General features: G+C 28.6%; 1 protein-coding gene across 2 annotated transcripts in view; it reads left to right on the forward strand.

Annotated features, from left to right (window-relative positions):
- LOC116775096 (inactive dipeptidyl peptidase 10) overlaps positions 1 to 16632 on the forward strand; it is a 489500-nt gene that overhangs the window by 171912 nt on the left and 300956 nt on the right. Inside the window, exon 1 of one of the 2 annotated variants that reach the window (XM_061524607.1) lies at positions 6582 to 6709. The exons of the other annotated variant lie outside the window; for it this stretch is intronic. The gene's annotated coding sequence lies outside the window, so the exon portion shown is untranslated. Of the gene's footprint in view, positions 1 to 6581; positions 6710 to 16632 lie in introns of those variants that run through there. 2 annotated transcript variants of the gene reach the window in all.

Here is a 16632-nt window from a genome sequence, read left to right on the forward strand (position 1 = left end):
ATAATTAATAATTGGAATTAATCAAGAGCACTTTCTTCATCTATACTGTAGTATAGAGATTTAGTTAAATGAAACTAGTATTTTTCGGATTTACTACGCGGATTTTATTATTTAAAAACTACATAATCCCGACGTTTCGGTTACTTTGCAGCAACCGTGATCACGGGCAGACGAGGTTATATTGATAATATTTTCACTGGGTTGGACTTTTTTTTTAATTTCTTTACGATTATATTTTACCAATAAATTATAAGTACAAAAATTTGTATACTGCAAAATTTTGATATCCTGAAGAACATTTAATTTACTGACACGAATCAAGATACAATAATTTAATAAGTAAAGAGAAAGGTAAACGTCTTTGTAAAAGTCTCGGAATCAAATCCTGGTCAGGTTTACGAGTTTTTATCGAATTATAAACAAAGTTTCTAGTCGTATATTTTCAGTTAAGAACTAATTTATTTTGTATCTACACTTACTACATACATCCGATACCTCGTCGTTGATCGTCATAAAACTCTCCCACACTCGCTTTATAAACTTCATTAGTATTACTTTTATAGTTCTTCCATAAAGTTTCATGGAGTCTTAAAGAATTTTACGTTATACATAGAACCTTAACTAAAAGATTTGTACATCAAAATTGATATATGTATCTTATTATGTTTTGGACTTATTCACAAAACTATACATACTAACTAACACAAATATTTACCGGTACATTCTGTTATAATCGTCTGTAGCATTCGCGGCCTTATCCAGTAACAACAAACAGAAGACGAAATTAGATCCAATTACAGCCACAATACAAACGACAGGAGTGTTTACATTACTTACATAGTAGCTATACAATATATATAATACAATTAATCAAAAGAACAAAGACTAATGACAAGGCAATATAAGTTATTTGTCCTCAGTCTGACGATTAGTTAGGTCAATTCAAATTTGATGTTATGGTAGGGTCGGGAGTGCTTAAAATGCCAGGAAAAATAGTAAGATATATTATAACACATCTTTGAAACAGCATTGAAATATCAAATACCGATTACCAAACTGCAGTTATTATAACTCTATTAAACATTCAATGATTGATAAGATTAAATTTAAAATTATTCTCAAACAGAAGTTATTCACTGCGTATCTAAATTCATTACAATCAAGTTCATAAAGAATTTGGCTAATATTATCCTGCTTTATATGCTGAAAAGATAATTAAAGCTGCCTTATTAAATAATTAAATGTTTTATATTAACGTAATTTCAAACTATTTTTCATTTGTTCTATCCCAACTCTATAAAAAATACCCGAACACATTGGATTACTAATTTTTATGTTATACAACTTGTTAACATATTTAAAAATACTTGTATGTATATACTTACTATAAATCAATTTGTTAAAACTATTTAGGAAGTCACCGCTTTTCAGTAGTGGTTATGTTTTAGGTAATTACCATACTACATCAGCACACTCTCTCAACATCCTCTGTGTTCTATTGCAGTAAGTATGATATTTAGCACCAAATATTTATTGGAGGTCAAACGACATTCTGAATTATACTTGACCATTCCTATGAAATGAAATTTATTCATTTGTGAGGTACAACGAATTTTTATTGGTTAACCTTTTAAAGTGGAGTTAAAAGTGATTTTATTCTAAGATATTATTGGTCTGTTGATAATTGTTATGATTTTTATTATTATTGTTTTCCATTATTACAGAAGAAGTTTTATTCAAATTCAGATAGCGAACATAGAATACTTAATTCACGAACTAATTAAAACGGGACAGGTCGAAAGGCAAAGAATGTAGAAACCGATATTCTAGAGTTAAAGGTTCAGAGCCTGCTCATGAACGTTTCACTTTAAATGAGAGAATTTAATTTAACAATGCTTTGATGCCAAAAACACAATTATAGCCGTTTAGAAAAAACTAACAAAAAAGTTCTTCAAAAAAACTAAGAAAACACTCCTGGAGCAGTGTAATATTTACAAATTAAATGAAACTGATATTTTTCAGATTACTACGCATATTTTATTATTTTAAAAAACTACTAATCTTGACGTTTCGGTCACTTTGCAGCAACCGTGAAAGTCTTACATCTCATTATATTGACATATTGTCACATTATATCATGTCGAAAAGTGATTGTTAATTAAAATGCAAGTAACATAAACTTGTTTTCGTTTTAAAAGTTGGGATTTTTTATATATTTTGAAATACTTTTAAATATCTTTGATTTAAGAATTTACTAGCTTATTCCATATCACTGTGAGGAGGTGAGGACACCTTTGTTACAGGTTCATTTCAGTTCTGCAACCAAACTGATCTTATTTAATAAACTCAGAATGTAAACCTAGCTTGGAAAAAGTTCTGAAGTTATATTTCGTTTCCACACCTCTTTCTCTTTACTATCCCACACTCAAAGCTGTTTTCACGTGAATTGACATCAGTGTCAAGTTTGCTTCTTCGACGTTACTAATGATGTTTAAAATATTATATTCTTGTCAGATATAATATGTAACTATTTAAACTTTAAGATTGTAAAATTTTATTCATATTACTTTTTAATATTAGAGTAAATGATAAATCTATTACTAAAGCCTGTGTCCAATTTCATGGTTGGATTGAGATTCAAATTACTTCTTAACTGAAGACCGCAGCAAATAAAGTAATTCGTTTATTTATCGGTCATAAATGTAAAATCATCTTAAATTTTTAAATCAAAAGAGAGAAATATTATCTTAGGTAATTTTAGAAATCGTAAGAAGTTTAATAAAAAAAGTTTTTAATCTTCTCAACAGTTTGATAGAAGAATTATTTTTAATATTATGTATGTAATCCTTTAAAACCTTGGCAGGGTAGTATAATACATATAATATAAATAAATTTATTATGGGTATGCTATGGTGTTTTAAAATTGTATAAATTTAAGATAGAATTTATGAAAGTGGTGGAGAAAGAGTTCTAGAACAGAGATAGAACCATAACATGAGGCAGACTCTTCGTCGGATGCCGTTAAGCTGCGAGACTAATAAACGCCCGTGAATCTTCTTTAACATGTTCATTTATTTTATTTTGTTTTTCATCGAAACTGTGCCCCTTATAGACCAATAATATTAAGATAAAGATTTAGTTTTATATATATATTTTATAAACTTTAAATCTGTAGAACTCTTTTAATTCTTTGATTTATCTTATTTAAGTTATTCAAAATGAACTTTGAGGAACCCTAGTCTTCTGAACCGGAACGTTAAACCTAATTTTATCTCAAAATCACTAAAACGACCACAGTATTTAAGTTGCCTTTGTTTATTGTCAATAAAACGGCCAATGAAGTATCCTGCTGTGGTTATGATAGAGGTTTACGAGTACAGAATAATAATAAGGAGAAAAATATGTTATGACTGAAGTAACATTATAGAGATATGAAATATAATAGTATAATAAAGTTACGAGGAAAAGTAACTTTTAAAACAACGAATATAATAATGTTTTCTTTTATAAGTAAGATACTTATATGTTATCTACTGGATATAGTTTCTTCCTAACGATCTCAAACTAAGTTTATGTGATACAGATGTTTTTATTCCAATACCGAAATATTATACTACACATAATATTATATATATGACTGAACTACTAAAAGGAACCAAATATATATATTCTTAGAAACTAGGTAAGAATTGACTTTTTAAAAAATAACATTCGATACAATTCCACTACTAATTTATTAAATTTACACAAAATAAAAACAATTCTAAATGAATAACTTTCAACTATCTTGATTTAAACTAATCGTGAAATAAAATCCGAATATAACACAATCGAAAGATTTAAACACACTTCTAAAATCTACTAACGACTAAACTATCACACCAACGCGCGTCACGGACGAAAAAGAGCCCTGATGTCCTCTGACAACTGCTTATATGTCGTTTGAGTCTCTCCTACCCTCTCATATTCCTACAATATGTATATATATGTAAGAAACAAGCGTATTTGACATTCAAGAAAATCATTTTAAAATAGATTAAAAAGTATTACAGGTATATTATTAGGTATGATGAAACAAAATATTTATTAGTTATCATTTATTTAACAAACCGATATTTGGGTTTATTTTAGTACTTTTACTAATTGGAGGCCATTTTAAATAATATATTTTTTATCGCATAAAAAAATTAAAATAGTATTTGTATTGCCGTTTGTTATTTCATCTTACTGAAATGCTACAAGTAACTCGGATAAAATGCTGTATACGTTTACCTGTAGTACTGAAAGTATACACCAGTCACTTTTCGCCGCACGGATGACTCCGGATTTAGAAGAAAACTCCAGAATCATAACATTTTTATCTCGTTACATTCTGAAAAGGGATATTTAAGATAAAATTGCAGATAAATGTACAGAAGTAAAAACCTAAGATACATTTTTATATCAATATGGCTTCATCAAGAGTAAATAAAGACTGAAAATCAAGAATGAGTACTTTTTCTTATATACCAGTCATATTGACCTTATGGTAGAAATAGATATATTTAAATGGCTGGTAAATCTAGTGTTAAATGAAAAACTCAGGAATTAAATTTATATCTGAAATGTATGTATATAAACTAATTAGTTATTTGTGCTACGAAATCATTACTTTCTGAATAAGTAATGAAGGTTTTTGGGTTGTTACCTATACTCTAAGGCTACAACTGATGTATTAACTTCACCTTACCTGTAACTGGTCTGTCAAAAATAGGTTGAGTAAACATTTTTATTATATATTATTTGCTTATCACCTTTTTTAACGACTTGTATTTATAAAGTACTAGCTATTGCCCGCGACTCCATGCGCGTGAACATCAGTTGTTCTCTGCCACTACGCCACTGAACCCGAATTGTACTTCATGTTTCCACCCGTGTGGAAAGTTTTAGGATCGGGATTTATTTTATTAATGAAGCAACCTTTTGTTAATATCTTTTAGACTGGGACTACTACATATAACACTTCTTCAGAGTAAGGACTTCAAAATGTAATTAATTATCTTTTGTTCCCTCAGGTCTTTGATTTTTGCACTATATACAATTATTTAACCATTAAATGTAAAATGTAAATTCTCTTTTGAATAAGCTTCTCTTAATATTGTGTATATCTAATGTGTTAAGTTCCGGTGTTCATGCACCTCTGAAGATTTATAATGTTTGCGAAGGATGAATCCAAATGATCTGAATAGTGAAAGTATTTTACAGTTTGGTAATATACTTAGCATAAGATTTAACATTACTTATCTATAGCAAGAGGAAATTTCTGTAATATCCTGGAAAACTGCTTCCTTCGCGATGTGAAAATGACTTTTCCGATAACAAGCCCCACTATACTTTGTAAAGGATTATTTAAAATAAAATTTAAAGTACAGCTTATTAATATTTAGAGCGTTATAGTTTGCGATAGTGGTGTCAGTAAAAAAGGTTAATGCGAAAAAATCAGTGTGCCCATTTTTCATTTTATTAACAACATATTGCTTAGAACTAATAGGATTAAAAGTTTCTCTTTATTTATTCTGTATTTATGTATAATTTTAATAATAATTAAAAAATAACTTTATCAAGTAATGTATAATTTATGAACAATAAACTCAAGTAATCTCGTCAACACACGGGATGAACTTAAAGGTCAGCAATCGGTCAAAGTAGTGATGGCCTAGAGGTTAAAGAATCGCCTCTCGTGCATGAGGTTGGGGGTTTGAAACCAGGCTAGTGTCAATGTGATTTTTCCCGAGTTATATGTACTTTTTAGGAGTGTTAAGATACCACTGACAAGGATGAAGGAAAACATCGTGAGGAAATCTGGACTTATAATTATAAATTTGAAATCAATCCGCCTTGGGCAAGTGTGGTGATGGTAATCTAATCTTCTCCATTTGAGAAAAGGCCTTTGATCAGCAGTGCGCTCCGATAGGCTGATGATGATGAATCGGTTTTTTGAATAATGATGATGTCGATTTTTGTCAAATTTACTCAAGATTTAAATTGTTATCACCAATATGGTGCGAGAGAATAAAGTTTGTTTTATTCTCATTACATATTAAAACTATATCTCGCATATGAATAAATCAATTAAAGTTATAGCTCAGTTAGCATGACTCGAAAGCGATTGAAAAGAAACAGAAGAATTAAAAACACTCTAAGCCTATCTTTGATATTTTACTTTCTAAATATTTTTACTTTTATATATAAATTAGAGTTTATATTATCTTCAAGTTCCTATTTCTTAAGTATTTTAAGGGCATGTGGGTACTTGATTTTAATGTCGTCTATGAATACCACATACAATATTAGCAGAAGTAAATGAAACAGTTATATTTAAACAAGATCTTTTTTCAGGTGAAGCAAGCAAAAGATAAAGCGAAATGTATTGTTAATAAACTTTTATCTTTTTTAAGCGAAATGTATTTATCTTCCATTTGTTACATAGATCAAAACTATAGTTAATAATATAAGTATATTTAGAAGGTGACGTTTTTCACTTACCGCTTTATAGGTTAGCCTACCCTCGAGTTAGTTGTCAAATAGGAATTTTAGACGCTAAAAGATAAGTTAGTTAAGGTTTAACGGTTTACAAGACTGTTTGTTCTGGAGTGTAATTTTGTTGTACTGTCTTATATTCAGTGAAGTGAAAATTCGTGAAATTATTGTGATTTAGAATGAAGGCAAGGTAAGTGAGTGAGAGATAATGAGAACGTTTTTTATTCTACGTCTTAGTGCGTTACAGTCTTTTATGGCATCATTGTCGTTCTGAGTGAAGCTGACTCATTCTTTTTTCTGACAATTCCTAGTTTTTTTTTCTACTCCTTAGTTCTTTGAAGGTTACTATGGATTAGATTTTCATACATTATATAAAAACATACATAACATAATATGTATATATACAACGTACATCTTAAGAATAGATTCTTTTAGATAAATATTGACGTTAACTCTAAGGGTTGAACTTTGATGTGTGTGTGAAAAAATATATTATTCTATATAAAATATTAAAGCTACCAATGAATATAAATTTATCATATTGATTGATTTACTTACGCTCCTTTGTTAAACAAAAATACAAATTCAAAAAATTTGATTTAAAAAGATGTGATAAAAATTTAATAAACACATTTAGTAACTTATATTGACTAAAATAAAATATTTATATAGCGTTAAAATTAGCCTTAAAACTAATAATAATAATATACCTAAATTATTCTGCCAACCGTGAACCGTCATTTAGGTGGTAGGAAAGTATCTCACAGTAAACAAAACAATGACAGTAAGTCAGATTAACTTTTAGTTAAGTTAAACTTACGTATATACTTTTATCGTGTGCCCTACAAACAATTTAATACAACAATGATAATATTACTGGCACGAAAGTAACTAACGAACAAGTTGGTTACGTTTTAACTAGCACTAGTTTTACTACAATAGTTAGCATGGTTCCAAGTAAAGTTGTTCATAACATAAAACCTATACTATAGTAATAATTAATTAGTAGTTAGTGACAATAATCAATTAACTTGTTTAATTGATATATTTAATTAACATAAAAATATGTAAATATCTCAATGATAAACAGAACTTATCTTTGTATTTATCTCAATTTGTTACTTTTTACGTTTTATCTAAATCTTATTTCTGTTTATTCTCTTACGTTTTTAACCGCTAGTGAAAAAGATGTTACTATTTTTAAAAAATAATTTCGCATACTTTGGTTTCTATTTAAATTCTTTTCCTTGTACAGAGCAAGTTAATGGATTTTTTTTGCATAAATGTAAATGAAATAAAAAAATATAAAATTTCCCATACATTAATTATATTGTGAGTTTTGGTGAATCTAATAAACCCTTTTCATTAAAAATTCATGGACTAATTTGAAACCTGTAAATGTTGTTAGTGAAGAAACTTTGAACTATTTATAGCCTTACAAGAAGCGGACTAACAATTAATTAAACTTCAATTTTGATTTAACTGTTAATATTATGGTAATTAAAGTTCTTCCAGAATGACATTTTTAACTTCATTAGTAGTATTATTTAATAGAAGTCATTTCGCGTATTATTACATCAATAGAAAATGATCTATCAAAATATCAACAATCAACTGGTAAAACTCTTTGTTCGGTCTCCGGAAATAAGAGTATATAGGCTTTAACAACAACTTTTTACAAAACTACATTTAATTGTGTATATATTTTACGGGAAAGAAAACTCAGAATAAAATGCATATTGAGAATCCACTATTTATTGGCCTGAACATTATTAAATAAGATACTTATGTTAAATATCCAGATCAGAATGAAGCTCTTTATAATAACTATATCTTGGAAAAGAAGTAAACAATTATATTCTAGTGAATAATAAATAAATAAACAAAACGTCATGTAAAAAGAAAAACATATTTTATCTAAACAGTAAACTTCGAACGAAATCCCCAATGTTCGTTATCTTTTATCTGAGCCGGTATCCGAAACCTAAATCTAAACTGGTGGTTGAACTGACCGCGCGTTAAAAGGATCTCCCTGATACAAATTAGAGTTTTACAACTTTGTAGTGAATTAAATGGAAACAAAAAGGCTATCAATGCTTGTTTTTTCTAACATTAAGTCATTATTTGGAGTATTGAAGAAATATACGTTATAACTTTCGCATAACAAAGAAATTGTTTCATGTATATAGGTATATAGTTATATTTGCCTGTATATTGTTAACACTTGACGAGCTTAACTCAAGTTCAAAGTTTTTAATATTATACATAAGCATATTTAATGGTTTACTTGAAAGCTAAAAGCTTACTTCATTAAAAAAAGAAAAATAGAGTGAAATTCATTGAAACGATTGTAAAAGAAATTACAAAAAAATATATATTTAATTCCGATTCAAACAACTTCAGAATAATAAAATGTCGTCTATAAGGATCAATAGCATCGGTAGTAACCTGTATTTTGAGAGGTGACGAGAGTCGTGTTATAAAGATGGTTTACGTTACCTCGTTGAGAAATCCTTCACATATTTTCAAAAGCCTTTTCAATTCATCTCACGCTGGGTTCGCACATATAAAGCGGCTTGTTTGAAGAATTAACGATCACGGAAACAGAATTGAGAAAATAAATAGTAAAAAATCTTTTATTTGGTTTAGTATGAACGTCAGCACATCTGTTATTTTTCTCAAAACGAGATTTAATGTAATGTGTTCCACATTTATATAGCTAAAACAAGATATTTCAAGAAGTTGCTATTTAAGAAATTTCCAAATCATTAGACAAACGGTATAATGGGTTAAAGTTTTTAGTTTATAATAATGATTTCATACAATAAAACACTTTTGAGACAGTCTTTAATCATAATCCGAGTAAGATGATTTAGAGTCATTCTTTCATTTGTTTATCAAATCGACGTTACAGACTTCCATTCTGTGAGTGGATATTTTATGGACAACAATATATACACAGTACTGTATAATAAGGGATTGTAACAAAAGTGTTTTTTTATATACAACTGAATAAAAAAACTTTTGTTACAATCCCATATTATACAGTAGCTTGTAAGGAGCAATATCTGTGTTTATTAATGTGTTTGTGTTTAGCTTAAACAAAAGGTATTATCGAAGAATCATTATTCAAAATGTTGATTTCATTCTAAGCTTAAAGTGAGTTTAGTTATGAAATATTAAAATTTACTAAAAAAAAACAGACTAAATAACTAAATAACACATCTGGCACTTTCGTATAATTATAATTTTCCATAAAAAATATTTTGCTGTAGTGCCTAGCTCATGTTTTATAATAAATTTAATTATGTAACATTTTTTATCACATGTAAAGATACAACAGACCGTTTTCGTCCTTGAGTCCAATATAAGTTTTTCTGACACGTCGACAAATATGTCTGGGACGGTTGAAGGCTTCAATTTTTTAGATAGATTATAATTGTCTTAAAGGGATTGACGGACATATGGAATATGAACGATGATATTAATATAGATGGAGCCGCCGTGTGCTCAGCGAACTAAAGTTCTTCAATACTTATTAGACGAAACTTTTTTTGTTTGGTTATCTTGTCAATTTCGATATCTAATTAGATTTTCTAGTATTCAATTATTTAATAAAACACGAACGTTGGAAATACGATTTTAAAGTTTTTTAGAGCATCCGATCTTTAAAGTATTCAAGTGACCACAATATTGTTTGAGTAGTTATTATTATGTATATATATAATTCTACTGTACGTATGTCTCAATTATATTTTACTGTCACTGACCTCCTCAACTGAGCTAGATCTATTTGAGTGAATTTTTTGTATGCGTTTGGGTGCCGTCACAGATTGTTATTCTTCACAAAACAGTCCAGTATCTAAGTTAGTAAAAATGAAGTGGCTGCAACGTGGGTTACTTTATGTTTTTTTCACATACTTTATACCTGTCGCTCTGAGACAACTCTGATGTTCTATCGGATTGCAATCGCGGCCAAAAGTTAGTAATAATATAAAGATACGTCTGAGCTCATAACAATCATCCGACCAACAAATTTAGTGTGCAGTTTGTTACAAAAGAGAATACGTCCGATGAATGACGTTCACCAACCTTTTATTTAATAAGAACTTAATGTATAAAAATAAACAACGAAGTGCGAAAGATATTAATAAATAAGCAACTTTTAAATCTCTTAATGAAGATGTTTTATATCGGTCAAGAAAGTTATAATTTAATCAAAGTGAGGAAAAACTCTCTTGTTAGGTTTCGTTATAAAAATAAATTCAGCTTTTGAATTTATGTAATTTACCTTTACCTTTAATGTTTCATATGAATATACATTACATCTGGACTCTTGAACAGCAATGAGATCGATTTATATTTTTGCCTCACTAAGATTTTTCTCCATAAAATTCAGCAATTTTGCAAGAATTCCAGGTCGGTTACTAAATAAATGTACGCTATGTTGATGCCGAAGAAAATATTTTATTATTATAAAAAACTCTGTACCGTTTAAATCGGTGATTTGAATATAAAGTAATCGTTAATCAATATACAAATTATTAATTATTTCATGATAATGGAGCAACTTAATTTCACTTTATTTGTTAATATTATCTTATGTTTATAAAAATCCTCAATCAAAATTAATAGCACTATCCTAATCCACATTTTAATCCATCATTCCACCATACTAAAGTGGTATAATTATATGTAAATATATATCATCTCGTATAGTATATATTCCCGAGGAACTTTAAATTAAAAATCACAGTTCACCGTGTTGCATATCTATATTATTAACTTATTTCTTTGTCTATATGAAGTATACTATAAAATATATTTCTAAAGATTGATTGAATTTCCATAAGAACATCATTAAATCCAACAAAACTAGTCGTGAGATGTCGCTTACATTGAAGACCATCTCATATAACACCGTTCGTTACTCTTGTTTGAAAGTTCGATAACGGTTATTAATCAAAATAAAATACAACTAAATTGATAATTACTATGCGACAGTAGTAACACCATCTCCATTATTCCTTCCAACTCGCTTCATAAATCAGAATGATAACAGAGACGGCAAATAATAACTGTTTTATGATGAAGGAAATCCTTAAGTAACCGGAAGTCAATGCTTATATTCTGTTCAGTAAGATTTTTCTTAATTTCAGTGACGTCACATATTTAAGTCATATACTTTACGTCAAATCAGGTATTAATAATTTACTGACATATATAATAATTCAATTTTCCGTAACTTGAAAGTCGGTTAAAAATTTGAGTTGCAATCGACGTGTTTTCAAATTTTCCTGAGAAGTCATAATAGAGTGGTAAAATAATTTAGATTTTATAGTCGTATATTTTTTCTAGACTAAAATTAAATAATAAAAATATTATTTTATCAAGAGTTGAAACACCATTCCAAAATACGTGAATGTGTACTCTTCTGTCTTGCGGTCGTGTAATAGGTTGTCTTGGTCCCTATTTGTAATTCTATTCCTATTCGGTTTCGGTAAAAGTATTTCGGAAATATGATGAAGACGAAGAACACTTTGGTATTATCGTATTTCTTCCAAATACATTGTTATCAGAAAGTTAAAGAAAATACGTATGTTTAAGTCACCTCATTATTTTAAAAATAAAAATATAAAGAAAATAAGATCCGTAAGAAAATTGCTAATTTGTAACGAAAGGTTTAAAATCGTAAACCTAAATATGTTTCATCCCGATCGGTCATTTTGTTTTGAAGTTATCACGAATATACGGCGAGTAGAGTTGGTAGCTAATAATGAACTATGCCAAAGAGTTGTATCAATATAATAGGCTTAATATTAATCGTTAGTATTTCATTGTAAGCGAAATTGTCATTCAAATAATCAAATCACTATATTTCAATTAAGATCTTAGAATAGTACTCTACTAATATTATAAATGCGAAACTAACTCTGTTTGTCTGTTACGTTTTCAAGGATAAACCACTGAAAACCGATTTTGATAAATTTTGGTATAGAAATAGACCTGGAGAAGTATATGGGGTATTTTTTATCCCCAAGACCATTATTGTAAGAAATCATAAAATCTAATCCGCCATCTTGAGTGTGCCGCCATATTGGATTTAGAATAACCGTAAATACATTGACGAAGCTTCAAAATTTATTTTGCATTATTCCATACGGCACATGTATGTAAATTGCAAATAAAAATTTTAAATATCGTACAGTTACTATATATTTTCTATTTAAAAATATAATCTGTACTGACCGAAACATTCAGCTTAAGTTAATAAATTCAAATAGAAATGGTCTATTGTATTGTTTACTTAATTGTAGACATCGGGTCAAATTAATCTTCGTGCTTTTGACATTTCTTATCAGCAAAAAAGTCATTAATATGTTTGTGATAACACTTTTAAGAAAAATTGTTCAATTATAATCCTTATAAGGTGTCGTCTACAATAAGGTCCAAAAATAATTGCATTAAACTAAGATATCACACCAGAAACCCACTCATGAAAAAATATATCAAAACTTAACCTTAATAAATATTACCCTTTCTTTTGTTTTTATGAAAACACATTGTAGTAATGAGGATTACAATAAGTTGTTCATATTGTTAACACAAGGAATAATAACCATTCATAGAAAAATCGTGATTAATTCATTTTTTATTAATTATGCTAACGTCGCAAAAGGTAAGTTCAGAAGAATTACTCAGTTCATATAAGTTTGAAAAAATGAGTTTTACGTGGATGCAATACACTCTCGAGAGTTACAAATTTACATGAGAAGAACTTTAAAATAACTAAGAACTAGAAGCAATCTCTTTTAATTTTTTCATACGTAAATCGCTTTTAGTTAACGAATTTTTGTTGAACGCATTTTATTTTGAGGAAATCTAGCTGTAGAAGCATTTAAACTCGAAAACTCTGCAAGTGCGATCCTGGACTCTCTTAAAATATCATCAAATAATGATTTTCAAAACACCCGCTAACTATACAAATTTTTTATTTCCTATTCAGTCATTCCAATCTTATTAATTTAAAGAACTCTCTTAGTAATTGTTTTTAAAGAAAGGTCTAAGACCGTAAACCTCTTTCCTATCAGACGATGATAAAATTACTTCCACAATCTTTATTGACAGTGATGAAATCTTTAAACTACGTGTTTTTCTCGTGAGATATAGTTACTAACCTCTTAGGCTGTTGTTAACACACATTTGGTGTCCAAGCAAAACAAATACAATTTTTTTTATCGGTAGATTAATAAATGTTAATGCATACGAAGCGAATCAATATGAAAAGCAGTTTGTTAAAATAAAGACATCGATCTGTACAGAGTGCTAGATCAAAGTTACTTGTTAGGGTGAAGTGATGGTATCTTTTTATCAATTATGAAACGTTTTGGGTGTGGATACCTTAGTATTTTTTCAAAAAAACGAAAGTCTTTTATTTCTGTATTATATATAAAAACAAAGTTTAACGTTGTTATACAAAGTAACCAGTGTTTATGAATCTATTTAAGTTACATCATAGAACCTTTATTATACATACATAGAAAGTTTCACTTCAAAGTTGATGTCAGGAAACACACAAGCTAACCAACGAAAGTTTAAAATTTTTGTATAATGGAAAGGAAAAATTGGATTCATAAACTCACTTTATCGTTTTATTAAAAAACACATTCTCTAAAACGTTGCTCGAGATATATATATATATATAAATAATAATTTTATAATAGGCCTTCTCAAAGAAATTCTTACTGATAATCCTATATCCATACACTTTACGAAATAATTTATGTCGTACAGTAATCTTCGACATATTTTTGAAAAACCTTCAGATACTTTTTGAACCCTACTCAAATAACTTTGTGGAGTGTAAGAAAGAAGTAAAACAATTAAAGTAATATGATCGGGTTTCTGTCCTATTTTATTTAAAAAGAAGTAGTTTTTTGACGAGTTTGTAGGTCTCTGCTATACATTCAATAGATAGAGAGGGTAGAGGTCTCTGCTATACAACATTATCCTTATAACCCCATGTACTACCAATAAATGGATGGCAAAATAGTTTATCTTTCCCCGTGTTAAGTTTTCTGTTCGTTGATCAAGATATTAAGAACTGCCTATTTTTACGCTACAAGGGTAAAGTATGTGCTCGTAGAAATTTTTAGCAACATGAGTACTATGTTACGAAAAGAGTTTTAATTTATATTGGTTAAATATCAAATTCAAATAATTTATGTTACATTTAGTAATATTTGGCAACTTCAGATTTTTTATTGATATCATTTCAAATAATAAGGAATTTCGTAAGCATTTAATATTTCCTTTAATTTTGTTCTAATTATTTCTACGAATTAATTCCAGGCAAGAAGTCTCATGAGGGAGCTAATTGCATGGTTCTATGACATAGCACCTCCAGCTGTTTGTAGAGAGTCGAGTGATCTAATGTGTAATGGCTATAAAGTGAAATTTATAGCAACTTGTACTTTTTGACACTTAGGAATAACAAATTTTATAAAAACCTCTTCGCAATCAATTTTATTGAAGATGCCTCAGCATTAAGTCGAGTAATCAAAAATGTTTTATATTAGATTAGATTTCATAAAGGCATGGACGGATACATGCACGCGAACACAGACGCACACACACATATACACGCACACGCACACTTATAATAAGACACTCCTTGTTATGTCGAGGTTTATAAATGAAGCACTGTTACATTAAAATTGCTTTAGCAATCTTAGTCTTCAAAGAACACAATATGTTATTAAAATTATATTTATCTCGTAGCTTATACTGAGCTCATCTTACATATTAAATTATTGTAAAACTCTGATATATTAAAAAGATAATCATTTTGAAATTATTAATATTGTTAACCTTTTCAATTTTTATCTTACAAAATGATATATCAATTTTTTTCATCTCATTATGACATAAAAGTACAGTAACTATCTTTATTAGTATTTGGACCAACTGCCACGGAACAGTACAAGAAAATTGCTTCACTCTTATACAGGTCTATGTATATATCACTACATAGTATAAAACAAAGTAGCTTTCTCTGTCCCTATTTCCCAATGTATGCTTAAATCTTTAAAATCACGCAATGGATCTAAATACGCTTTTTTTTTTAATATATTGCAAAAGTAGGCTGCACCCTTTCTTTTTATATACAATGTTCAGTACGTAGGTTGCCATCAGCACAGTAGTCATACATTTTTTATTTATTTAGTCAAATTTCATTACTTATGATATGGAAGATATTATTTTTATTATTGCTATAAACTTTTGTGTACTGAGTTATTATAACTAATGCCGTATGTTTCTATGCGTATATATATTATGTTGTTTCATTTTATTGTTCAGAATTCTGTCTATAAATGTCCGTAGCTGAAATTACCACATTCCTAATCACATAGTATGAAAAATGAAGCATTGGTTTCAAATTGCTTATACGTTAAGCTATTTAAAAACATACTTTATATCATTACCCAAAAAGTAAAATTTTGATCAACGTTAAATGATTTAAAGGCTGTGATTTCAAAATTATACTCTAGTACCATGATTTAGACTATATGTTTGAATATCGTTGTATGCGATTCGCTTCAAACAAAGGCTTTCCTCTAGATTGAGTTATGTGTTATTGGAAACAACGGCCTAGAAATAACCAGAAAACAATTTATGGATGGTAAAAGGAACGTCGTTATTGACGTTGAAACTGTGTAAGTCTAGGAGTTTGGAAATAATTATATGCGTTCCTGTAAAGAGAATATAAGTTCAGTTAATTTGAATCTCACGAACGAAAATAAAACCGTCCCCGTTGATCTGAAAATAACAAATGCATTTACAATTTGTGGTTACAGTACACAAGACTTTTGTAAAGAGTGATAGTGTATTGAAAAACCAAGATCCAAGTGAAAAGTGACTTAATGAATTTGACGAAAAAATTTGGAATAATATTTGATATAGCGAATTCCAAAGACGTTTCTAAAAATTTAATAAAAGATATTAAACATTACTACTTTTACTATTTAAGTACTTGACTTGCGTGCCAAAAAATAAATCTACACAACCATAGAGCGAACGCCTGATTGAGTGAGAACATAAAAACTACACGGT

This window comes from Danaus plexippus, chromosome 25, assembly GCF_018135715.1.
Source record: "Danaus plexippus chromosome 25, MEX_DaPlex, whole genome shotgun sequence".
In the NCBI taxonomy this organism is placed as follows: Eukaryota; Metazoa; Arthropoda; class Insecta; order Lepidoptera; family Nymphalidae; genus Danaus; species Danaus plexippus.